Genomic DNA, 27,633 nt, shown 5'->3' with positions numbered 1-27,633 from the left:
ATGTTCCGCATTCCCGCAAAGAGGCCTAAAGTAGTCGGCTTCATCGAGGACGTCGTGCGGCAGTACTCCGACGATGAGGTAAGGAAAAAAAAGGTAAGCAGCATACTCAAGGTTTAACACGCTGTGGTGCTTTCGTTTCTGTTTCTTTTTTTGTGCAGTTCCGAAGGCACTTCAGGCTATCTTGACCTGTGGCGGAAAAGTTGATCGCCGACTTTGCTGCGACGTCAATGTGCCCTTCTGGCACACTTGGAGGCGTTTCAGCGAAATCTGCGGAAACGCATATCTTGTCTTTTATCTGGTTAGTTCTCGCCGTGTTTTCTATGCACCTGCCTAATTAACAACGATAAATGAAATGCGATAGAGTTGGATGCCTGCATAAAAACGCATTTGACTACGAGCTCGTTGCTTGCAGTGCACTGTAGTCTGAAGCTGCTTTTTCGGATGCGTGCAATCCCACTGCACGGGTACGCGGCCAACAAAACCTGCATGAGAAACGTGGCCAGCCGGTTCGACTTGTCGAAAGCTCTGTTTACCGAATCCTTCATACAGTAGCCGACTTCCTCCTGACTCTGGGACAGTCGCTGATAAAATTTCCTGCTGACCTGCAGAACCCCACTAGAAGTTTTGAGAAGGTTTGTTTTGATTTTCTTTACCTATAAGAAGCAATGAATATCGGCCAGCCAAGTTTTATTGATATTACAACATCACTGCGCACGTTTTGTTTGCTATTTCAAGCTCTATAATGCTGGACCTTCATGAAAACGTGATAGGTTCTGATGATAACACTCAGAATTTATACCAGTGGTGGTCGAAACATTCAACCTAAAGGTATCTCTTGGGATCACAGCCAATTCCTTGCTTAGGAATGATGCTGCATGCTTTGTCATCACCCACAATAGTAGATGTCTGTTGAGATTTCCGGGCGTACGTTGCGATAAAGACCATGTCTGCTTTGGCAAGCAAATTCTCATTACATGCTTCAAATCGATTAAGGGAAGATACACGGGCTTTCTTTTATTTTCTTTCCCATTTTGTTATAGCAAAAAGATAAGTGGATAGTAAAAAAACATGTAATATTTTGTATGCGCGGCAGTGTATGCTGCTATCAGTACTTCTCAAAGTTGCATTTGGTTTGTATTTTGTTTCTTTAACTTAAAATAAATGGTGCTGTGCCATGAAGGGTATGCTGTTAACGTGAGTTAATGGGTATGAGCACCAGTATTTCCTCTTAAAACTCCTTGCAAATGCTCATTTTATGTTCAGACATGGATGATATCGCTCAATACAAGTGTATGACTTGCTTGCGGGTGTCTGGAATGCCTGATGTTGTTGGTTGCATAGATGGGTCATACATCAAGATACAGTGCCCGGAGAAGAAGGTTGCTTCGACATATTGTAACAGGCACCACTACCTTTCACTCGCGCTACAAGCCGTCTGCGATGACAAGAGGCACTTCCTGGATACATTCATTAGAAGTTTAAGCAAAATGCATGATTCGCATGTGTTCAGCTTGTCGCCACTTTCGAAGAAAATCTCCGCACAGTATGTCAGGGGTCTTACCATCTTTTAGGGGACGCAGCGTATCCACTGCGGGAACACCTGTTGACACCCTACAGGGATTATGGTGATTTAACAAAGCAGCGAAAGCACTTTAATTATAAGTTTTCAGCCACAAGAGTTCTAATCGAAAATGCATTTAGAACCCTCAAAAAGCGCTTCAGACAGCTGATGTATCTTGAGCTCCGCACTATTCCCTAGCTGAATAAGTTTATCATAAGCTGCTGCGTTCTCCACAAATTGTGCATTGAGTATGGTGATGTAGAACCAGATGATGATGATAATGAACAAGTACCCAATGACGTTCAGTGGCACAATTGCAGTGAAGAGCGAGCACTGCGCAGACTTGGAGAAATTAAGCGCACGAAAGTCTTGGCAAAGCTCCTGTAGACAAACCGGTCACTAAACCATCCTGCTCCAAACTGTACTTTTCCTTTAGCTCCAAAACACCAAAAGCCACTTTAATGATAGCACTAGGCTTCATGCGTAATCACGCAATGATGGTATGACATTTTTTGTTGCCCTGTTATTCATCATCATCATCATCAGCCTTGTTACGCCCACTGCATGGCAAAGGCCTCTCCCATACTTCTCCAACTACCCCAGTCATGTACTAATTGCGGCCATGTCGTCCCTGCAAACTTCTTAATCACATCCGCCTACCCAACTTTCTGCCGCCCCCTGCTACGCTTCCCTTGGAATCCAGTCCGTAACCATCCGCATCTGTTATCTTCCCTCCTCATTACATGTCCTGCCCATGCCCATTTCTTTTTCTTGATTTCAACTAAAATGTTATTAACTCCCATTTGTTCCCTCACCCAATCTGCTCTTTTCTTATCCCTTAACGTTACCCCCATCATTCTTCTTTCCATAGCTCGTCGCGTCGTCCCTTTTCGTAAGCCTCCAGGTTTTTGCCCCGTACATGAGTACTGGTAAGACACAGCTGTTATACACTTTTCTATTGGGGGATAATGGCAACCTTCTGTTCATGATCTGAGAATGCCTGCCAAACGCACCCCAGCCATTCTTATTCTTCAGATTATTTCACTGTCATGATCCGGATCTGCGGTCACTACGTGCCCTAAGTAGATGTATTCCCTTACAACTTCCTGTGCCTCGCTACCTATTGTAAATTGCTGTTCTCTTCTTAGACTGTTACACATTAGTTTTCTGCAGACTAATCTTTAGACCCACTCTTCTGCTTTGCCGCTCCAAGTCAGTGAGCATGCATTGCAATTGGTCTCCTGAGTTACTAAACAAGGGAATATCATCAGCGAATCGCAAGTTACTAAGGTATTCTCAATTAACTCCTATCCCCAATTCTTCCCAATCCAGGTCTCTGAATACCTCCTGTAAACACGCTGTGAATAGCATTGGAGAGATCGTATCGCCTTTATTGGGATTTTGTTGCTTTATTTATGGAGGACTATGGTGGCTGTGGAGCCGCTATAGATATCTTTCAGTAGTTTTACATACAGCTCGTGTACACCCTGATTCCATAATGCCTCCATGACTGCTGAGGTTTCGACAGAATCAAATGCTTTCTCGTAATTAATGAAAGCTATTATAATGGTTGGTTATATTCCGCACATTTCTCTATCACCTGATTGATAGTGTGAATATGGTATATTGTTGAGTAGCCTTTACGGAATCCTGCCTGGTCCGTAATTACCTGGATGTAAACATAAGGACCACTAGCTCCAATGTGCATCGAAATAAAGTCCATGCAGTAGTTGGGGGCTGCGGTATGTGTACTAACGCGCGGCCCTCTTTAAATACACAAACACATGTTTGGCACTGCACACTTTTATTTGAACAAGCCGATATTCTCGGACACTGGAATTTTTTTATTCCTCTGCAAGGCCAAAAGCACGGCTTAGAAGCCAAATTTTTTCTGAATGTTGTTTTGCTTTTTCTTGCCGAATACGTTCCTTGTATTCTTGCCTTTCTTTGTGGCGCCTGTCTCTTTCTTGTTCTCGTGTAGCTCGTCTTTTTATTGCGAAAGCAATACTGCTCGCACTTTCGGCCCATCGGTGGTCGTGGCGCCTCCTTACACAGCTGCGCCCCACGTGACCGTGTGACGTCACGCCAGACCGAGAGACGGGGCCCCAGCTCGCGGCATCGATGGTGGAGGCGAAGCCTTGCGCGCTGCTGCTGCGGCGCTACCGAGAGAGGGCGCTCGCTGGTGTGACGTCACGCTAGGAGGATAAATGGGGCTACAGCTCGGCTCCTCGCAGTGGTCGGCGCGCTGCCTTGCGCTATGTCGGATGATGTATAGCCATAAGTTTAACAAAGGGCAACCATGTCCACACCATCAGCCGAACCAAGGCGCAGCCAAGGGTATTGCTTTCGCAATCTTCCAGGCTTAACCAAGCTAAGCCTTCAGCCAATTTTCTTCTTTTTCTTCTTGAATTTTGCTCATTTCGTCGAAGAATACCTTGATCTCCAGCATTCTGGAACCTGAGGGCTTAGGCTTTTTGGGCATAGGCTCCTTTGTCACTGCTTGGCTCGGCGCTAGGCTTTCAGACTCCTGGCTGTCTGATGCTTGGCTGGTCGACGCTGGGCTGTCTGATGCTGGGCTGGCCGACGCCTGGCTGGCCGATGCCTGGCTAGCCGACGCCTGGCTGGCTGGCCTCTTAACAGCACAACGCCAGAGCTGTCCCTCAGCTCTTTGGGCTCGAGGCTGTCGTCTAGCCAACGTATTCTGGCTATTTCATCCTCAAAGGGCACCTCACAAGGAGAATTCCCTGATTTGTTGTTGTGTGCTGTAGCGCTTCTTTTTCTACGCATGACAGTTTTATAGCGGCTGCAGCACTGCTCACCGGTTTTTGGAACTCCGAGTGCTTCTGTAATGTTGGCTGCAATTCGGCTGAACATTAGCTTTTTTATTTTTGAAATTTTTCAACAGCCCAATCTCAGCAAAGTATTGCTCATAATAATCAAATGGCAGCTTGGTGTCCCCGGCTATACATTCACAGCCTGTACCTGCAAACAAAAAGTGCATGAGGTAGTTGTAGAGGTGTTACAGCTGCATTAAGCGATCGTATTTGCTGGTTTGATTTGTGTAGTGCTCGTGTTTGCAGCGATCTTTTGAAGCTCATTTTATGATTTCTTCATCCTGTATCGGCCTTTGGGCTAAGAGTATCAATAAATAAATCATGTCATTAATAAATGAACTCACTGCGTTAATTGCTCATTCTTTCGGCTCTGTTCCGGCACTGTTGATGGAAAAACCAAATGCAACATTATTCATTGCCCTGGACTCATAAAGGTGGCATATATAAAGCGACGTAACCATTATGAAGTTGTACTCTGTGACATGTTGCAGTACATTGAACCACCATGTGCATTTCATGCAGCTACGTAAGAAATTAATTAAGCCATGTCACACTTCCTAACACAGCTTAACAAAATAACTCGCTGTTTGCTGCGCTACCTCATCTCAACACGAAATTTCGAATAATAGCGTAATATAAACATGCACGGTGCCACGCAAGTTCAATATTTGCTCAACACATGGTGCACATTCTTGATTACATTACACACGCTTAGCATGATGCAACGTCCCTGATCAGGTGGCTGTTAATCAAAATTACCGTACGGTCCTTCTGGCCTGAAATCGACAGTGACGCTTCAGGAAAAGCAGTTTGTAGATTTCTGTGGCACTCAGACTGATTTGAAAATTGGATGCACTTACCGTCCTGACCTACATAACAGCACAACTCCATTCGGCAGCAGAATATGCACTCGCACTGATACCTCCGCTAAAATTTCGTGGAGACAAATTCTCAGCCACGTGACTGCTTCATTGCTTTTTCGCGACATATAAAGCTAGACAACTACTTCTGCACCACGACGGGTCACAAGAAAATGCACAATACAATGACGGATGCAATGCATCTGAGTGAAACGAACACATCAGCAGTAAAGCAACTACGCAACTTAAATGTAGCGTCAACAGACAATTGCTCCACACAACACGTGTGTTTCATTGAACTTGCAGTACAGTGTTCAAGTTGCGAATACACCTACCATGTTTTTCCGCATCCAGTGTGCTCACCAGAGGAAGCAAAAGCCGCTGCACGCTTGCCGAGATATCCATTCCGCACTTTTGAAAAAACAACAGGGGAACGGCGCTGAAGAGACAAGTGACTCGTGCGGCGGTGCTGGGAGCAAACAGTGGAAGGAAATGACAACACGCAAGGCATCCTGGGTAACTCGGCGATAGAAGTTCCGCTTCCGCCTTGCTCCGGCGGCGCAGGTTGTGTTCCACTCGCGGATTTGGAGGCGTTGCTCTACGCCAGAGTCGAGTGCTCGCTGGCGGAGTCCGTCGGCTGCTCCGACTCCGCTATTGGAATTCAACATAAGAAACGTTTACATCCTTATGAGTGTATACCTGCCACACAACAATAATTGTCATCTGCTTTGATGCGTTTCTTTTCTTGAATACGCCGCGCCCGCTGCTTTCCTGTCGGGAATGCTATGGCATGCCGATAACGCGCATGCCGTTAGTTACTGGAAAGTACCTGGCTCGCAGCGTTAAAGAAAGGAAACGCGTCAAGGCAGATGAAGATCATTCTTGTGTGGCAGATATACACCCCAAAGGGTGCAAACTTTTTTTAGAGTGTAGAGTGTAGGCGACAGCTGTCCCCCTTCGCCCACTCCGATCCGTCTACGCGAGCTCGTGCCGTGGCGCCGCAGCCAACAGAAATTTCGTTGAGGTTGTTGTTGTTAAAAACTTGATTCAAACAACGGTGTTCGGGGCACGCAGGCCCCTGGGCCCCCGCACGACCGTACTCCGCTCAAGTGTTTATGGTCCGTAGGTCCATAACACTGGCAGTCCGGCTGGTCACGATGGTCTGCGTTGCCGGGTCCTCAGAGCGGAGCACGGTCTCCCAGTCCTCCCACGATGTCAGGTGCTCCAGGCCCCGCGGGGGAGGGTCCGCCGGCGTGAGAATGTGGATGGCGAATGCGAACGGTTCGGGACCAAGGGTGCAGGCGGGGGTGGGGAAAGAGGGATGGTAATGGGATCGGGTGACAGGGGAGGGGAGTGTGTGGGTCTGGAGTCCCCTCCAAAGTGTCGCATGTCTGTTGTTTAGGGATGGGTGAGGTGGGGGGTAGATCTGACGTGCGGCTCTATAAGCCTACGTCAGATCGCTGAAAGAGTGCATGCTCTCCTTCGTGAATCCCGGATCGGAGGCCACCTGAGCCCGGTTAATAGACCCTCGGGCCAAAAGTTTGGCAGCCTTGTTTCCGGGATTCCCGGAGTGCGCTGGCACCCATATCAGCTCCACATGGCGGGGTACAGGTGCAACGGGCGAGTCTAGTACGCAAAAAGCAGGAACATGGACTCGGCCTCATGCAAAATTTAGTATAGCTGTTTTTTAATCTGTTATTATGTACCGGGCTTCCGTATGGGTGATGGCAATGGCAATCGCAGCTTCCTCTGCAGCCTCTGGGGAAGTGTGTGGGGGATGGATAGTGTGATGAGTGGGGAGAGGGAGGAGTCCACCATGGCGGCAACCACTTGCTCTCCCATGCATGCGGCGTCCACCCATACGGCGTCCGGTTCGGGGCCGTAATAGCGATGGAGCGCCTTAGCTCGAGCCCGCGGCGGCGCTCCTCGTGGTGTTGTGGGTGCATGTTCCTAGGGAGCGGCTTAATAAGTAGTTCCCAGTGGATTTAGCCGTGGGGTGGCGAGTAGTGTAGCGTCGTTGGCCTGTATCCGGATCCCGAGGGAGTCCAGGATGTGCCGCCCAGTGGATGTCTGTGTCAGGCGAATGTACTGCGCCTGTCAGTGGACTTCCACAAGTTCCCCGATAGTGTTGTGGAGGCCCAGGCCGAGTAGTCGGTCTGTGGGTGTGTTAATGGGTAGTTTTAGTGCTACTTTGTACGCTTTGCGTATTAAGGCATCTAGGGAATTAGTATCGTGTGGACGAAGGCATGAATGAGGCGAAATAGGACGCGCTCCTTCATGCCTCTGTGGTGGGCTGAAACCCGGCGAATGTGGTGTGAAATCGCACCTACAATCTGCTTGAGTTTCTTCAGGGTGGTGGTGTTTTTACCATCACTCTGGATATGGAGTCCCAATATGCGGAGGGTTTCAACCTCCGGCACTGGGCGTCCGTCCAGCTCGATCGTGACAGGGGAGCATGGGGAGCAGCTATTACGAGGTCTGATGAGTAGTAGTTCGGATTTTTCTGGGGAGCAAGAAAGACCGATACTAGCAGCATAATTTTGGGTCAGGGTGGCTGCAGAGTGGAGAGTGTCCTCTATGCCGCCTTCACTGCCGTGGGTAGTCCACAGCGTGATGTCGTCGGCATAGAGGGTGTGCTTGAGATGGGGTATCATTGCCAATTGTCGGGCCAGGGGGATTAGGATGATATTAAATAGAAAGGGGGACAAAACGGACCTTTGCGGGGTGCCAACACTCCGTAAAGTAAAAGAGAGGGAGGTGAGTGGACCAAAGTGTATCTCCGCCGTGCAGTCGGTCAGGAATGCTTGAATGTAGGTGCACGTAAGTGCACCTGCATTCAGTGGCGAGAGGGCAGTCATGATCGCTTGGTGTTCTACGCGATCAAAAGCTTTGGAAAGGTCCAAAGCCAAGACTGCGTTTGTGTGACCCGGGATAAGGGGGTCGAAAATGTCTCGCGTAAGTTGTAGCATGGCATCCTGCGCGGATAAATGGGGGCAGGAACCCACTATGCTATGAGGGTAAAGGTCGTTTTCCGCCATGTGTTGTGTGAATCTCGATAATACTACATGCTTGAAATGCTTTCCGAGGCATGAAGATAGCGTGATCGGGCGAAGGTTTTGGAGTGTAAGTGGTTTGTTGGGTTTGGGTATGAAAATGACCTTCGCATGACGCTAGGACTGGGGGAGGGTGCCCTCCCTCCAACACTGGTTGAAGTAGTCCGTAATCTGTGTGATGGATCGATCATCCAGATTACGAAGCATGGATTTGGTTACCTGGTCGGCGCCAGGTGCGGAGCTGGTACGGAGAGTCAGGAGGGCCGCTCTGATTTCCGTCTCCGTTATGTCCGTGTCGAGTGTGGGGTTGGGCTGCCCTGTACAGGGAGGCAAGCTAGTCCGGGAGCCTGGGGAGGTGTAGGTTTTCTGAAGTGTGTCTATAAGGCTGTGAGGGTTGTCTATGTGTGCGTGGATGAGTCTTGTTATATGGTGTTGTGTTGCTGTTTTTGTCTGCGTCGGATCAATAAGGTGGCGGAGGAGTTGCCAGGCCCGCTTGGTGGACAGGTTCCCAGCAATGCCATCGCATATCTGGCCCCAGTTGGACCGGCAGAGCTCCTCAGAATGTTGTTGGATGTGGGTTTGCAGCGAGGCCAGCCGCTTTTTAAGTGTGCTGTTTAGCTTATTCCTCTTGCACCGTTCTAGGAGGCTGTGATAGGCATCGCAGAGGTGGGCGAGTCGGATGTCTAATGTAGGGGTTTCTATAGGGGTTTGAATGATTTTTGTGTTGCGCTGGACGTCATACTCGAGTGAATTCACCCAGGTGTCGATACCGGAAATAGGGGTATCAGAGCGGGCCGCCTGAGTGGTGCGGAGAGTTCCAGTTTACGAGTTTGTGTGTCGTGTAAGTGTGACTGTTTTGTTTGTATGCGACAGTGACCTGTATAATGTAACGATCACTGCCTAGTGTGTATTGTGCTGTGGTCCAGGTGACGCCTCGGAGAGAGTGGGTCAGCTCCAGGTGCGGGCTGGTGTCCATACTGACGCTACTGCCGATCCGACTGGGCGTCAGAAAATTGTTGTGTATGGTGAGGTGGAAGTTCTGGATGAGCAGTCAGAGCCTGCGACCTCGGTGTGTTGTTGTTTTGTACCCCCAGTCTGTATGTTGACTGTTGAAGTCTCCGCCGACTAACAGGGGGTGCTTTCCTGCCAGCCGGTAGACCGATCGAAGTAGGAACTCTAGAGACGCCATCGGGTGTGATGGGAAATGATAAATGTTGACAATAAATGTGGATGGTAACGTGTGTTTATGGTGTATGATTTCAGTGATCACGCAGGGCGTCTCTGAAGCGATATGGTGTACCCTGTGAGTGATGCTACGGTGTATGAGTGTGGAAGCCCTGGGTTTGTCTGTGCCGTCCGAATGTATAACGAAGTGTAGCTGGGAAGTGTTGCGCTATGTGCAGCGTCTTCGAGTAAAAGTATTTAGGGCTCAGGGGTGAGGGTGGGAAGTAAAAGCTGTAGAGGTGCACGCTTCACCCGGAAGCCACGGCAATTCTAAGTTAGAATTTGTAGGTTATTATTTCCCCGCGCCGCCATACTGGAGCGTGGAGGGGGGGCGGAGAGGGGGGTTAGTTGCTTGTCCATTGGAATGTGTTGGTCAGGATGGGTGAATTGTGTAGGCTGAAGGGTTGGTGGCGAGGGTATGGAAGGGCGCATTTGTGTGAAGCGGTGGTCCATGCTTTCGAGCATCCTGTTAAGCATAACATCCATGCGTTGGTCTAATTTCTCCCTGAAGGTTTGTACGAGGTGAGTGAGTTTAGTCTGAAGGCGTCTTTCGAGTTCTTGTAGTTTACGATCGAATTTAGCCTCAAGTGCTGCGAGTTTGGCATCTATGTCTGTCAACTGAGGGGGTGGTATTTCCTGTGTGGTTCGCTGTTTTTTATTGGGAGGTGGGCTGGAAGATTCCGTCTCGGGCGGTGGAGTGGAGTTAGGGAGGCCTGATTGTGTCGGGGGTTGGGTATAGACGAGGGAAGCAAGGCGACTTACCTCTTCCCTGAGGGCCCGGAGCTACCTTTCCTGTTGTAGCGCTTCGGGAGGCTGGGTGAGTGGGGGGTATGTCTACCGGCGGCTAGGTCGGCCCATGTGAGATGTCGAGCGTCCGAAGGGCGAGAAGCTGTGCTGCGGGAGCGTCGACGCGGGCTGGGACTGGATCGATGGTGTTGACGATGTTCTGTATTCTTTTGAGTGGACCGCGGCTGGTGTGTAGTAGGACTTCTTTGATTTGCTTTGCATCCACTTGTTCCGGTCAGGTGTCCTCCACCGCAGAGAATGCATTCTGGAGCGCAGGTTGGGGGGTCCACTCTTTCATGAGTTTCGCCACATGTTGGGCATCGGTGGGAGCGGAGCAGGGTACACACATCTGCTCGATGTCCTGGTTTTTTGCAGTTCGCACAGGCGTCGACGTGTCCCCGGTAGACCGTGCATAGGCGGACACCACCACCGTAGATTATTTTCCTCGGAACTGGTCCGTAGGCGAAGGTGATAAGGATTGAGTGCGTTTTCCCCATACGTCGGGCATCAATGATGTGGCCTGAAAGTCTGCGATGACCTCTCTGGGGGTTTCATCCCAAAATAGGTTCATGATCACTCCGCGCACCACCCCGGCTGGTGGGGCGATCTGGGCTGTGATAGCATATTTTCGGTCGCGAAGTGTAATTTCCTTGAGATAGACGAGTTTGAGGGCGGCCTCTTGGAACGTGGTGGCGATGGTGCACGTGTTGTTTGTTGGATGTACTCGGATATGGATGTCTTGATGGCCTTGTAGCTGCGCTGCTTGCATGATTGTGGCGAGTAGCGAGTGCGGTGGGATGTCGAGAAGCGCGAGCCCTCCCTGCGATCTGTAGACAATTCTTTAAGCGTCGGCAGGCAACGGCGCGAGTTGGCGACCTTTGAACGCTGTTGATCTCCCAGCGCGCAGCTGTTCTTGGTGAGGCTGGAACGCGGGCGGCGATGGCGTCGTGGCGTTCCCATGCTAGATCCTGAGCATGCGGGAGACGATTTGGAGGCTCCGCTCGTGTTCCGACGGGACGCGTGCATAGACAGGACATGCTTCCAGTTCCGGGGGTTGTATTCGGACGGGTTCAAGTCCTCTGCGGACACTGTGACCTGCATGCTGGAGTCTGGGAAGTGGCCGCGCGAGGCCTAGTGTGGCGGTTGCGCCGCTGCCAGAAAGGAAGGCTGACGGCTCAGCCGGAGGGCGTCGGATCTTCAAAAATGTGGAGTCCTCGAGAAGCTGTCACCTTGCTGCGTTGATTGAGGTAGGCAGTGGAGTTCCACGGCGGGTTCGCTGACCGCTGAACAGGTCTGTGTGCGGAGCCGATGCAGATCGCGTCCCCCTCCGTCGCCCCCCAGCGGCCGTCTCTAGTTGAGGCGCGCTCGAGATCTCGCTTCGCAACCAATGGGTATTTAGGTGCCGCTTCGCTGCTAGAGACACCGGACGCTAGAGTTTTTGCTCAATGAGTCATTTAAAAAAGTAATTCGCAGTTCCGCTGTAAAGGCGAAGCACCGATTGCGATATCAAATCAGTAGATAGTTGTACGAAGTAATGAGAGCAGTTTCATCGGCCGTATAAACTTGTAAACATTTGCTTACTAACTAAATTAACAATGATGGCATCCGTAATCGTGACTCAACGAGGACATAGAAAAGAACAGACACACGGAGACAGCGATGTCTTTCCTGTGTCTGCTTCTTTCTACGTACTTGTTCGCTCGCGCTTACACATTCCATCATGGATTCAAACGAACGAGCCCGTCAACGTGTTTTAACTACATTAATCAGCACGGTGTCACGCTGGCACAGGTACACATGAACACACATCACTCGATGACAGCGGAAACTGTCTGTGAGAACGCTGGAGTTAACAATCGCGGCAGAAGCCGCGAGCCAACTGACCTCCGTGCATCTGCCGCTTCAACACGCACCAAACGCCGAAAACACAGCGCATACAAAGCTACTGGCACTAAGCGCATTCTGCAAACATTGCAGATCGCTTTGAAGACGAGGCTAGCGCGGGGGCGCACTTTAGTCACGTCGCAGACCGCTTTCAAGGCACACGAGCGCCGGCAACGCGTCCCTACGGCGTCCGCCAAAGGCGTCTGCTACGGCGTCCGCGATTCGCGTGGTATAGCCGCAGTAGACGCTGCGCTTGTGTCCACTCTGTATGGAGCGTCTGGCGAGGATGACATTGAAGCGACGTAGCAGCCGCCAGAGAAGAACGCCCCGCCTCCCTCACCTCACCCTTCTGCCTCGCTCGCGCACGCGAGATTTAATCGCGTTCGTCGGCTCACCCTCACACACTTTCACTCATACGGAACGTCATGGCCACGGCGGTGGTAAAAACCCGCCTGGAGTGACCTTATAACTCATATGGCAGTAAAAGAGATGTCACATAAGGACTTCTTCTTGGGCAAGTTGGTGCTTAGATTTCCTAGGTATAGTTGGTGGCGCAAAATACATTTCTGGAAAAGGGACAGGCGCATCACTGTCTCCCTTTCTTCTGTCCCTTTTCCAGAAATGTATTTTGCGCCACAAAGTATACCTAGGAGATGTCACATAGCTGTGGCACCGCCTACTCCATTTTATCTGAGGTATGTTTTGTACTTTTGCAATTATACACACTTGTATATCTCTGATATTCCCACACGCGCCACATATACATAGGATGCCGTGTACATAAAATACACCCTTGGGACATGCTCTGCAGGCTCTTTAATTTACACATCACTACTAAGATGATGAGCAAAACGATAACAAGGTGAAAGCAGGAGCCAACGTTTTGAGAAGTGGACATTTCTTCAAGGCGACATATGCTTTCCTCGGTGCAGTATATATAGGTGGGTCTTTTTTCCCATTTCCCGCCTTCCCCGTGTTTTCTCTACATACAACTAAGCTGTAATGGGCTCATTCCAAAAGCCATATCGGTTGGGGATGTTGTGCGTCACCACAGCTGCCGCTGGTGTCGGTCGCAGCCGTCGCATGGAGCGAGAAAAAGAATACTCAGTTTCCGCCGGGATTGAACGCAGGCCCGCTGCGCGCAAGTCAGCTACTCTACCACTGAGCCATGCCAGTGTTTGCTATATCAGCGGAGGAGGAGAAAACAAGATTTCTTAGTAAATTCGGTTTAGTGAGGCGTGGCTGCCTGGCGACGCCTTACAGCCAGTTCCTCGACTCTTTCTATGGCCCGAAGTTCAACCTCTAGGCTCGGGTTCCGAAGCATTACTTCCTATGGTTCAGGCGCGCGAGCAGCCAGGACATCTGGTGTCGGGTTCTTCCGTGCAGTCCCAAAGAATATGATCTAAAGACGCTATAAACCCACATAGTGATCAGTGTGGGTCTATCACATTAGGGTCGAAGTGTATGTATAATTGTGGGTTGGCAAATGAGTGCGTTTGGAGTCGGTGCCAGGTGACTCGAAATCCAAGTCTTGTCCCTTGGTAAGCTTGGGATGAGGTGCGTGTTTTTTTTTTGTTTTTTTTTTTGTCTTGCGAAGCGGCAGTGTTGCGCAATGTTGTGGTGTGTGATAAGTGGCTCGCTGACCAGGTTCCACGGGTTAGAGACCGGACCCACTGCTTGGCTGTCAAATCCTCGAGCACATTGGTGGGCCGCCTTCTTCCCGGGTTTCTGTTAGTGCGCCGGGACCCATTCTATTCAACTGGGTTGAGTTCTCCACTATCTTGTTTTTCGATGGAGAGTAGGGGTTGCAGGACTCGCAGCGTGGTTGGAGCCACGATTGCACATGCAAAGTTGGATAGAGCGTTCTTTAAGTCGCTGATTATGGCAGCAAATCTGGCCGCTACAGTGAAGGCAATGGCAGCCTCTTCTGCCTCCGCCGATTTGAGCGCGCGGACAGAACCGTCCGTCCTTATATTTGCTAGGGGTGCAGATTGGTTGTTGTCGTTGTTGTTGCTGATCTTAGAAAGGGTATATATATATATAGAGAAAGAACTTTAGTGAAAATGCAGTGTTTAGCACGTGTTTTTTGCCTACATGCTACTCTTCAGGGAAATGGGATGAATGAGAAGAAAGGCCCTAAAGAATGTGGGCAGAACAAAAAAAGGAAAAAAGGAATGGAGGTCGTGTGATCTTATCAGCAGTAGAGTAAGCGTCCGATGAGACGAATGTAGACGGTAATTGCCAAATGAAATAAAATCAGTTTCGATGAAACGACGTGCGTCAGCTATAGCTGCGACAGCAGACCAATTGACTCAATATATAAAAAACAGGGAGACAATTATTGTGTTGTTTCGATGGGCAAGGCTAAAGACTCAACGTGCGTGTCAGTTTCAAGGGCCCTTGGTCAAACTTTTCTGTGTTCATTTTATATAGACGTCACTCGTCTCTGTAAGCTGGGCCCTCAAAGATGTTGTACTCTAGAGATTCCACCGCGCCACACTTGTCACAACACGAACTCATAGTCTGGCCATTGCGAAAAAGAAGATTGCTTTTGTACGAATTTTCTGTCGAAGCCGGTGATAGAGGGTCACCAGATGCCGTGTTAGACATTTTGGTAGCCTTGATTGGAGTTCTGGGTCCACATTGTACAAAAGCTTTTAATTTCCAGAAGGCAAAGACCACCTTCTACCCTTTTATAAATTTTAATTAATCATATCATTTGCCAGATGACTCATCCACCTTTTTTTATTAGAGCTAGAGCACAGCAGGCCCAGAGGGCCATCCTAGACGCCGCTGCTCATGTACGGTACGCTGGGGCGGTCAGCATTTCTACGGAGCGCGTGGTGCGCTCATTGATATTCTCTCCCCACCAGAGCGCGCGCAGCAAACCAGAGTTTTTGCGAAGCGAATGGTGACCATGCACAAAAACAGTAGTGGCATCTCGTTGCCGCTGTCCTTAGACGCGGCGCTGGCTCGCTTGCAGGCGAAGATGCCTCGAAAGTGTTTGCCCACCGAAGAGGACCACCGTATTGTAGAGAGCTTTCAGCAACGAGGTCCTTTGGCGGCGATTTGAAGTGGATGACTGCAATCGAGAACCCGAAACGAGCGTAGTGTTCTTCTCGCAGTAACTGAAATCCTGTTCGACAGGTAGCGCAGCAAAGGGATTCGCTCCACCCAGCGAGGGATCGCTGAGCAAAAACTGTTCCTTTCGTGTGATGCTCCGCTGCCGTCTGCGCTCGGCCACTGGGCCCGCTGCCAGCAAACCCGCTCAGCTATAACTTTATGTTACTTATTATGCCGCAATGACCTGGAAACCACTGAAACACATCTCTAGATGTCAAGTGGTGTAGGTCCTGGACAAAAATGCAATTGCTTCATTTATTACTTTTTGTGCAAAGGCTTTACAATGCTGCTTTCGAGTCTGCGAAGACTGGCTTCTTTGTTCAAGCTGCCGTAGTACGTATTTTACCACCTGTTCGTGTACGGCTCAGGCAATGTAAATGACGTTACTCTCTCTATACGCCATGAAAATAATTAGTCTGTGGAAATAGCGAGAATACCACAGGAAGAGCTATGTTGCGTAGTGGAGCGGTCAGTAAATATGAGCTTCGCATTAGACTACTTCACGCTCGTGTAGGCCAGTGATGTATGTAACATAGCTGTTTGAACCCCGCGCCCTAACCCAGGAATGTACTTTCGAATGTGTAGAGAAGACACCATCCATGGAGGAAACTGTAGTGGGATGATTCGTGGTGCCTGCTTGGGGATAGTAAGTCGACCTTTGCCCACGGCTTCTCGGAATCCGGAATTGTTTTGCGTATTAATGTTACTCAAGAATTGATTCTTATTTTGGAGCGTGTGCCTCATATGTATGCGGATCGTTTGCTGAATTGTAGCAAGTGAAGACTTAAACAGGGAGAGTCAGCTACTGTCCATATAGAAAACGACCCCTTCCAGAGAACGAGACTCTGAAGGAAAGTTGTTTCCTTTGGTCCAAGGATCCTTTTATTAATGACACGGCAGACGGGAGCATTTTACGTGCAACGCAGACTATACACAGGCACGTTGGCACAGTACAGAACGCTTTACATACACGCGGACGAGAGCAAGAATTCTGAAGACGTCTGTCCGTCTAAATAGTGATATGCCTAGCACTCATGCAGCACGACTCACCAGTGTGCGTCGTCGTTGCGGTGCCCGTGACCGTGGTCGTTGCCGCTGCGAAGCTGCGTAGTCCCACTCTTCAGCATAGCTGGTAAGCTTCTTGCGACTGTCTCGTCCTACGCCATCCCCACCACGCCATCCCCACCACGGAGACAGCAGGCCGGCAGAGCGCCATAGCACTGCTGTAACTCTCCAGAGGCTCGCCAGCTACTCCTAGAACGTCTCGGGTCCCAGCACGAAGCGCTATACCGGACCGCAACGGCAGGAGGGCGTTGGAGAGCAGGAGAGCATAGGCACGAGCGAGATCTCAGCTCTGGTCCACACGGTAGCAGGACAGCCGGCAGCCAGTACCCGAGCCTCGACCGTCGGTCAGCAAGATGCCATTCGAGCCTCCCGCTCGCTCTCACGCTCTCCGTACACCGCTTCCTTGTTCAGGGCACGTGGCCTTCTTCAGGAACCACCATCATTAATTGCCCTCTTGTTATCACGCAATCACCATTACTCCACGATGGCTGGTCAAACTGTCTTGTCAAGCTCACACGCCACAATTCACTTCATCACAGAGACAAGCACGCAAGCACTTGTTACGTGCCGCTTTCAAGATTTCCTTATTAATGGGGTCAGTCTCTGCAGGATAGGAAGGCCATGAACATAAGCATTAGCATGAACATTAGCATGAACATAAGCATGAACATAAACATAGGCCACAAGAGGCAATGAACATAAGCATTATGAAGCATCCCCATTGACCGGCAGTCGCTACGCCACTGGGGTCCATTAACAAAACAAGATTTGTCCCGGTAACATGTTCATTTCCGTTGTCGAGGGGAGGTTACAATCGATCAAGAGACCGAGAAAGTGTTCCGTCCGTGCGCTGGGAAGGGCTCGACCAGGGGGTAGCCATCCTTGCGCTTGCGAGTAAAGGCCATAGCAACCCTCTTCTCTTGTGGTAGATGCAGCCCCCGCGATGTAAGATATGATCTCATGATGGAAAGCGCTTGGTGTACTTGCTGCTAGTTAGTCGTCGACATTGAAACCCACTCCTTATGTAGGCGTCATCAACATACAACGATGGTAGGCTTCTTTTCAGGTGAACGGGAGTTATGCCGAATATTAAAGGCTAAGGACTGCCCCTTGTGGAACTCCTTTTCTGAACAGCATAGCAAGATGTCAGACGTTCTGGTGTTGCCATGCAAAGCTGACGTCCATTGTAATAGTTCGATGACTACCTAAAAGGCATCCTCCAAGGCTTACACCTTCAAGGGCCTCAAGAATTGAGTGTTGTAAAACAGAATCGAAGGCGGCTTTCATGTCAAAGAAGACATCAATTAGAATATTCCCAGTAGTTAGATGCCCTTCTACGGACGAAATAATAGATGTTGTAATGTCGAGTGCGATCTATTGTGCCGACAGGCGTTCATTTCGTTCGGATAGGCTCTTGCCGTTTCAAGGAACCATTTTATTCGCCAATGAATCAGTATTTTCATTAGTTGCCTTACACAGCGGAGTAGAGCGAAAGGTCGAAATGATGCGGATCTCGTCGGCTATTTCCTACACTTCATGAGAGGCACAATTTGAGCAAATTTCCACTCGGTAGGCACTGTACCATTTTTCCACGAAGTGTTACACATTTAGAGCATTCGGAGACGGCAGAGGTGGGACAGGTGCGCTATAGCTTCATAGCTGACTTCGTCTAGGCCGGAAGAGCACGCTTTGTTAGTATCAGCTATAGCCGCTAAGGGTTCTCGTATGGTGAAGAGGAGGTCCATGTCATCCATAGACTTTCGTGCAGGTAGTCTATCAGACGAAGACACGCTGTGTGCAGTGCGATGGCCAGATACAGAAATAGCCCTACAGCATTGTTCTGCTGTTTATTTGAGGGTTAGTCCGCCGTGTAATGAGAGCGCGATGAAAGGGCAGAACTGCTGGGCTGGCATCCCCAAATTTGTGATGACACGCCAGATAATAGCCAGGGGTTTACGTGTGTCCCGCATCGCGCAGAAATCTCTCCTCCGTTGAGAACCCGATTTCGTGACATAGCGTCTTCTTCGGCGTTGTGCTTGTCGAGAAGCACGCAGATCGTCAAGGTCCTTAAGCGGAGAGCTTTTGCTCCGAATGTCTTCCGAAAGCGCGAATGTGCTCGTACTTCATCATTAGCAGTAACATCAGGGTGCGGGAATGTAGTACGCGATATTTTCTTCAGGCAATGGGCAATTGTCGGCACAAGTTCACTCTCTCGATTTGTGGCTGTAATACCTCGGCTAGAGACATCTTAAAATCATCCCAGTCTGTGCATTTAGATTTTTCTTTCAGTGAAGGCATTCGCAAACCAGAAGCCCATATCAGAATCGGACAGTGGTCATTGCCCCTTGTCTCGTAGTCGGTGCACCAGCTAAACCTTTCAAAAAAAACACCTTGACACAAAGATAGACCGATGCAGCTGGTGACTCGTGTCCCCTTCAGGTAAATAATGCTAGTAAGTAATGTATGTAATGGGGAGTCACAGGGTAGCTGTTCAATCGAAGTGTTACGTCTCGATATGTGAGAATCCTTGGCGAATCTTCGAATCGCTGATCTTCGACGTGGTACTGTAATGGTTGCTTCCTTGTTAGGGTTGCAGGAAACTTGCCTGCGAGCTGACACAACGCCATGCCCGAGAGGTATTGCTGTAGTTTTTTGTCAGAACACTGAACAGAAACTCGTTGAATATGTCCATTAGTAGCCCAGTGCGCAGATGGGACGCGAGTTGGCACAGCCGTCCCTCCTAACGTATTTTTAATATTCAGCGCGAAAACAACGGAAGATACACTGTTAGATGGACACAGGACCAACTGAAATTTATTGAACAAAACGCTTGAAAATGAAAAAGCGTTTTCCTTTTCAAGCGTTTTCTTTATATAATTGGATAATTTGTTCAAGGATGCATTCTTTGCAACTCGCCCATCTTTCTGCCTCACTCTAGCGTAGTGACAGTGAGCAGGTGTTTAGTTACGGTGAGCAACGACACTCGCGCCGTGAGGCTGCAGTCCTTATTGAGGCTATGACTGAGCACTTTTTCTTGCGCTGTAGACACGATATACGTGCTAGAATGTTCGGGCTTAGTTTCCGCAGCAACACTCAGGTTACGTTGGCTGGAACATGACCGAAATTCCAGCTGGTCGTTGATTTTTTAACGCGACAACCTTAAAACGCGCCTGGTCCATGTCTTCAGCAACATTGTCTGCCGGTAGCCTTGTATTCACCTCATGGGGCCATAGTCTGCGCGTAAAATTTTCTTCACATTGTGGAGACGTGGAAGGCGCCGCTGTCTTCTGATTTCTCATCGCCTTGAAGAGGGCTGCACGGAGTGCAGCCGATGGCGGCGGTTTACCTCGAATCTGGTTCCCTGTACCAAACTGCTCGCTTGAAGGGGATCACTCGCCTGCTGGGGATCCTGAGGCCGCTAGCAGTCCACAGTCAATACCGAAGGCGTAGAGAGCAAATTGTATCGACTAAAATTACTCAAAAACTGGCTGAACGAAAGAAACTAGGCTGACACCCGTCGTCTTTGTCGTCTTACCGTCCCTATGACTGGGAAAGGTAGTTACGCTTACTGCGTACGTGTAATTTGTCAAGTATAATATAGAAGCATCGACGTATGTTGCTTCGGAGATGAGCCCGTGGGTTCTCTGCAGGGTTTCAGCTCGTGCTTTTCGCCTGCCGTCGTGATCACGTGCCGGCATGTTCTTCGGCAGCGACTTGATGAGTAATCTCTTTCCGATGTCGGAGCTAATACTGGCAGGATCGTTCCCATTGGGGATACTCTGTGCCGAATTCGGTGAATCTGCATCATGCGGTGCGCTTCTACAAGCACATCCAGGGTATTGGGTAACGCCAGACTCGTCAAGTACTCGGCAGGGGTAGTACAGATGAGCCCCAGCACTGCCTTGTACACTGTGCGTATGAGGCGGTCGAGTTGTGCTCCATAGATTTGGGGAAGGTGTGGGTGCAAAGGAGTAGGTGAGCCTTAAGATGACAAAGGCATGGGTGGTTTGGAGTGTACTTTTCTCCTTTATGCCTTACTTGCGTGTCCCCACTCGGGTGATTAGGTGTACCGTTTGATTCACCGCTACGGCGACACTATGCATTGTAATGATTTTGTCATGGGCCTTTTGTAGAAAAAAGGCCCTTGCCCCTCATGTGATTCAGTTGTATCACCATGCCGTTGAGGTACACGTTAATGTTGGGTAGTGGTGCCTTTGTTGTGCGCCAGTCTGGAGGTTGAGTATTAGCATCTCCGATTTGCTCTGCGAGCCCTCTAAACCCGCACGAGTCACGTGCTGAACGACCATGTCGACTGCCTTCTAACGAGTCTCTTCAATTTGTCTGTCGGATACCATGATTGTCCAGAGCATAATGCCGTGGCCGTAGAGATTGCATCACAGGCTGGGTATCGTGTCGAGTTTACGTGGTAGCGACTTCATTTAGAAGTTGATTAGGAAAGGTGTGAGAATGACTCTTTGAGGAGCACAGCGATCTGCAAGACTGATGGGTTCGGCGAGTAGATCACCCAGCTAGAGTTCGACCATGCGGGTGTTTAGAAAAGCACATATATAATTGTACGTGTCTTCTACCGGTCGCAAGTCGGCCAATCTCTTCACTTTGGCATTGTAATTCACGTTATCATAAGCTTTGGCCTTTCTGCCACTCTATGGTCTTAGGTGATCATGGTGCAGCTGGATGAGGACATCAGGTGTAGATAGATGAGCTCGGAAGTCTAGCACCGTGGAGGTCGTAGGTTGTATTCTTCCGTGTTGTTTCGCAGACATCAGAGCACAATGTGTTCCATTAGCTTGCCCAAACACCAGGTAAGGGATTGCAGAGCGTCAGGTCCGGCGAAATATTGTTAGGGTGAAGAGAAGGACGAAGTTGAATTAGACTAGAGGAAGACGAAGTCTGGCAGTTGCCTGAACGCCATATACCTCTGTTGTAAGTATACATTGGCATTAGAAGCGGTCATCTCCTTCCTCGGTGGCATTGGCCTCTCTGTGTCCCCGGCAAAGACAGAGGCACTACTTGTACACCCGCTAGCCTCCGCACGCCTCTACGTGAAACAGCTGCGCATTGCAAACACCACCGTCCCATGGAAGCGGCAGGTCACGTATTTAGGCCTAACCATTGATCATCGGCTCTCCTGGATTCCTGCTGTCAAGGCTGTCACCTCCAAAGTCCGAAGAGTCCAGGGGGCAGTGAGCAAGATGCAACAGCGTGGTCGGGGCTGCACCGTCAAGTGGGCGCTGCGGATGAACCAAGCGGCGGCCACATCCATCCTGCTATATGCCCTGCCGCTGGTTCTACTATCTCCAGCCAGGAAGCAACAACTCGAGAGACTGCACATGAGTGCAGTTAGGAGCATCCTCGGGCTCCCCAAGCACTCTCGAGTTGCTGCCACACTGGCTGAGGCTGGCGAATGGCCACTGTCGCTGCACATGCTCCAACGTGCCCTTGGGCACATTGACCGTCTGCACCGTGCTCCAGATGGTGGGGCTCTGCTCTGCCGACTGCGGAGCCAGCCACTATCTCGCATGGGGGGCCTCTGTCAGCTCTACGAGGAGCTGATTGTACAGCGACCAGTGCCCATGGTCACACCTCCGCCACACGAGAAGCCTCCAGAGGTGCACCTATCCCTGAATGGAGCATCAAAGCGCCGGACGCCAGCAGCAGCACTACAACAGGCAGCTATTGGCAAACTCCTGGAAAAGCTGGACGGCAGGCTGCTCGTGTACACGGATGGCTCCGTGCTCTCCAATGGCTCCGCAGCAGCGGCATGTGCCATCCCATCTGAGGGCAGGAGCAGGCAGTGCCGACTTCCTTTTCGCGCGAGCTCCACAGCAGCTGAGCTGGCTGGACTCCACCTGGCTGCAGACCTCCTGGCGGAGGACCCCCCGACAAAACCAGTGGCGGTGCTAAGTGACTCACGACCGGCTCTCCAGGCACTCTCCGATCACCATCGACACGGAGTCACTGAGACCCTCCTGAGAGCAAAAATCTCGGCCCTCTCTGCAGTGGGGGTAGCCATCTCCTTCCACTGGCTGCCTTCCCACGTAGGAATCGCTGGAAACGAGGAGGCGGATGTCCTTGCTAAGGCCGCCCACCACCCGACCGTTCCACTCACCAGAGCAGTCGCAGCATCGGACTTCTCCAGGCAGAGACTCAAACAGCTGCTCACATCCAGCCATCCGGATAGCAGGGTAGCTACCAACCGCGCCCCAAAACTCCTCCCTGAGAACGGCCTCTCGCGACGGGACCGTTCCACACTCCTTCGTCTGCGCACGGGCTCCGTGTGGACGGCAGCTAGGCTCCATGCCAAGGGACGCATCGCCTCGCCGGCCTGCAGAAGGTGCGGTGACGCCGAGACCCTCGAGCACCTACTCTGCACCTGTCCAGCACTAGCCCAGGAGCGCGCTCCAGTCACTGCCACCTACCGACGGTATGGACTTCCGGCTACCTCAGAGACACACCTGCTCTTCCCGGCCCGCTACCACCTCCCAGCACTGGCAAGCCTGCTTGAATATGTGTACACAAACGGGCTCCTAGATCGCCAATAGACTCCGGCCTCGCACGGCCTCTGCCCGAGCGCCGGCCATCGCCCCTGGATGATGCTGACGTCTGCTGCCTAAAACCAATCTCTCCCTTTCCCCCTCTATCCTCTCATCTTTCTTTCCCCGCCCCCATTCCCCATTACGCTGCGCCGTGCTCCCATATGGGCTGCAGAACTGAGCGTATTTTCCCCCTCCAAAATCACGAAGAAGAAGAAGTATACATTATTTTATACTCGTGGGCCTGCTTTCTTCCTGCAACATTTTGGTGGAGGTGCGGAATACAATCACGGAACTTCGCAGCGGACGTCATCTACCTGCCGCCACAATGGCAAATCAACCGACACAAGCAACAACGCCTCAGCAGCCCGTGCCAACGGTCATCCTAACTCATCCGCGGGACCCAGGGACATTTTGCGGCACGGACAACGCCGACGTCGAGGACTGGCTTACGATGTACGAGCGAGTGGGATCCAACAACAACAACAGGTGGGATCCAACAATGACATTTTATCTAAGAGTAACTGCGAAGCAATAGTACGACACACACGAAGCTGACTTAACGAGCTGGGGTGTCTGCAAAGAAAAAATGCGAGACCTGTTTGGCAGACCTGTCGGTCGTCAGCTGGCAGCAAAAAACGAACTTGCGTGCCGCGCTCAGACGTCCACAGAATCCTATGTCATGTACATACAGGATGTGCTGGCCCTCTGTCGCAAGGCTGACAACAACATGACCGAGGCAGACAAGATTGGTCACATACTGAAAGGTATTGCAGACGACGCCTTCAATCTCCTGATGTGCAAGGATTGTGCCACTGTGGATGCAATTATAAAGGAGTGCCGGCGCTTCGAACAAGCGAAGGGCCGCCGCGTCGCTCAGACTTTCAACCGATTGCCCAATACCGCCGCGACATCGTGCGAAGACCCTCCGCGGTTCGTTCAGCCCACAGGACCGGAAGATATCACGCGCATCGTTCGCCGTGAGCTTGAGGCCATGGCTCCGGCTCCAGTTCGTTCCGACTGTCGGGAAAGCGCGCCCGCTATCTCCCTTATACAAGCGGTCGCTCGGGAGGAAATAGCAAGTTTTGGCATTCCATCTCTCTGCTCGGTCCGCCATACAAACACCTACCAGATTTCTCCGGCCGCTCGCTCCAAGACGCAAAGCTTTCCGCCACTCCGTCGCAACCCCGCTGACTGGCGCACAGCGGATGATAAGCCCATCTGTTTTAATTGCTCCGGTATTGGACACATCGCCCGTCATTGCCGCAACCGTTGGTCGTCGCCTCCTCGATGGTCGCCTCCGAGTCACTACCGCCAAGTACCAGACAATCGTACTTTCTCGCCCTATACGCCGACTAGTAACATCAACGCCGACAGTGCTCCACCAAGATCCAGCCACTCCCCGTCTCCGCAAGGTCGTAGGTCCCGTTCGCCTCTCGTTCACCGCTCTTCGTCCCCGTCTGCAACCGGTCGCTTCGCTTCGGCAAACTAGGCGGTGCAGCTCCCGGAGGTGAAGCTGCAACTCCGACCCGGCCCACAAATCCTCTGTTGACCCTACCTACATGTGGAAGCCTACTGGACATTGATGTTGATGGCGTTCCTGTTAGATCTCTGGTTGGGGTCATTCCATGCCAAACGTCCCGACCCCAAAAGTGACCATCGCTGATATTCCTGAAAAAATTTGGGCTAGATGACTTTTGTGTGAATAAGGTTTCGCCAAAGTATTTTCGTCGAAAAAAAATTTGTGATCACGTGATCGCTCTTTCAAATTTCCGGGAAGAAGCAAAAGTTGGGTGGAGCAAATTTTTTTTTATTCAAGCCTGAAAGTAGGTACAATAATAAACTTTATTTTAGAACATTGTACTGGCATCCTTCTTTCATATAACGTTATAATTGAATCAATTTTAGAATTTTCGGAATTTATTTGGCTCAGTAAAAAAGCAAAAAAAGTTGCGTTTTCAGACATTTCTTGCATAAACTGCGTTGACTTTTCAGCTGCAATAATTTTTCTGACTTTTTGACTTTTGCTATATTGTATGTTAAAAATAATTCCCAATTATTAAGAAATATATTTTTTGAGAAAAATACCTCCGAAGTTGGAAAAAAATGACTTTTTGGCGAGATTCAGGCCGCATTTAGGCATGAAGGCCCTCAAGATAAAAATATGTCAGATAGGTCAGATACGCACCAGCCTCTTAACTTGTGATATGGAAAGTTTCATTCGAGTAAATTTTGCTTGAAGCGAGAAATTATTTTTTGATCTCAGCAACGCATGTCATTAGTAGGCACTGCACACGTGCCGCCGCTCTCCTTGTCGTCTCCGTATCGTCGTCTGCTTTCTCCTTGTCTGCCGCCCAGCAGACGGCGGCTAGCATATATAACTACTGCAGATAAAAATTTTTAACGTTCCTTTGGTTTTTGCTCTTTCGGTGCTTAAGAAAACGCAAGGAAAACGGCTTTACATCCTTCTGGGGATGTTTGTTTACCCTTACCTCTGTATTCATGTGTTTCTCCGATGAAAATAGTGTGATCAGCTAACAGACGCACAAGGCGGCAGACGAGGCTTCCTGTGAGCGAATTTGAAGGGAATGCGTACAAAACCTTGTCGCAACGAAGGAACATCGGAAAGAATATGGCACATAACTCGGTCCAACACCTTCAGAATGGATGCGAAATCCAAGCTTCAGTATCATGCCTTCCAGCATCAATTTCTTGCACTGGGTTAACACCCAAGCTACAATACATCCCGTAGTTGTCTATTTTCGGAAGGCGCAAAGCGACCCTGGAGAGGTTTCTGCGTGGTGTTTCGCTGTTGTTTCTGACTGCCTGGAGCATGATACAGTCGCAGTACACACATTTCAGAGTGCAGTCCTCGAGGTAGTAAAACAATATCTGCCTGAAGTAAAAAAAAATCATTATTTCTCTGATGGAGCTTCATCACAATATAAGAACAAAAAGAACTTTTTGCATCTTTGCTACCATGAACAGGACTTTAATCTATCGGCAGAATGGAATTTCTTCGCCACTTCACACGGCAAAAGTTCATGCGATGGTGTCGGCGGCACACTCAAACGTCTGGCAGCAAGAGCAAGCATGCAGCAGCCATATCACAGCCAGATTCAATCTCCAGAGGATCTGTTTGACTGGGCCAAAAGTAATATCAAGGGAATTAAAGTAATGTGGGTACCTAATTGCAAAATACAAGGAAAAAGAACAGAGCTTGGTTTGAGATTCAGCACAGCGACCGGTGTTAAAGGAACACGATTAGTCCACCACTTCAAACCAGTGACGGTTTCAACTCTTCGGGTTGGTATCACCTCATACTCAAATACCGAAGAAGTTGAAGTAAAGAAGTGGGCATGAATACTATGGAGTCTTTCATTTGCCTGTAAAGGTTCATGTGTGAAGAGTTGAACATGAGTGAACGAAAAAACGGAAGGCAACCGACAAGTTGAATCAGGCTCTAATCTCCAGCTGTGAGCGTCTGTGGCCCGGTCAACAGCCGTCTTCATTCTGGTGTGGAACAGCAGAAAAGAAGCGGCCGTGTTGCCTCCCGCTCTGCAGGAGGCAAACTTAGCCATTAACTGTTATTGCAAGACACCCACATCGATGCCGTGTTCGCCAACCTGTCAGCCCGAGCCACAAAAATGACGAGAGGTGAACTGACAAAAGCAGGCCATTTACGATGTGTTTAGACTGATGTCAAGCGACATAGCCGACAGAGTCAACGTTTTTTCGGCGAAGAGCCGGAGTGCATATGTAAGCCCAAAAACTCTCTGGTGGCTCATACGCATCGTGCAGTGAGACTGAGCCCAGCAGTGCCTACTAATGACATGGATTGCCGACTTAAAAATTTTTTTTTCGCTTCAAACAAAATTTACTCGAATGAAACTTTCTATATCACAAGTTAAGAGGCCGGTGCGTATATTGACCTATCTGACATATTTTTATCTTGAGGGCCTTCATGCCTAAATGTGGCCTGAATCTCGCCAAAAAGTCATTTTTTTCCAACTTCGGAGGTATTTTTCTCAAAAAATATATTTCTTAATAATTGGGAATTATTTTTAACATACAATATAGCAAAAGTCAAAAAGTCAGAAAAATTATTGCAGCTGAAAAGTAAACGCAGTTTATGCAAGAAATGTCTGAAAACGCAACTTTTTTTGCTTTTTTACTGAGCCAAATAAATTCCGAAAATTCTAAAATTGATTCAATTATAACGTTATATGAAAGAAGGATGCCAGTACAATGTTCTAAAATAAAGTTTATTATTGTACCTACTTTCAGGCTTGAATAAAAAAAAAATTTGCTCCAACCAACTTTTGCTTCTTCCCGGAAATTTGAAAGAACGATCACGTGATCACAAATTTTTTTTCGACGAAAATACTTCGGCGAAACCTTATTCACACAAAAGTCATCTAGCCCAAATTTTTTCAGGAATATCAGCGATGGTCACTTTTGGGGTCGGGACGTTTGGCATGGAATGACCCGTTGATACACGAGCGCAGCTTTCAGTTATGAGCGCTGCTCTCCGCCGATGGCTCAGAAAGGTTCTGACACCCGCCGTACCGGGCACTGTGCGAGTCGCCGATTGGAGTACTTCACCTGTCCTTGGAATGTGCACAGCACGTGTGACCATTGGGGACCATTATACCGTTGTTCTATTTATCGTCCTTGAACACTGTCCGC

The 27,633-nt window shown here is 49.7% G+C and overlaps 1 pseudogene; it reads left to right on the top strand.

Annotated features, from left to right (window-relative positions):
* Positions 1–77: 77 nt before the first annotated feature.
* On the top strand, positions 78–26,773 carry LOC129387476 (uncharacterized; annotated as a pseudogene).
* Positions 26,774–27,633: the final 860 nt, after the last annotated feature.

This window comes from Dermacentor andersoni, chromosome 2, assembly GCF_023375885.2.
Source record: "Dermacentor andersoni chromosome 2, qqDerAnde1_hic_scaffold, whole genome shotgun sequence".
In the NCBI taxonomy this organism is placed as follows: domain Eukaryota; kingdom Metazoa; phylum Arthropoda; class Arachnida; order Ixodida; family Ixodidae; genus Dermacentor; species Dermacentor andersoni.
The sequence above is the reverse complement of the archived record's forward strand: the minus strand, read 5'-3'. Positions and strand labels throughout refer to the sequence as shown.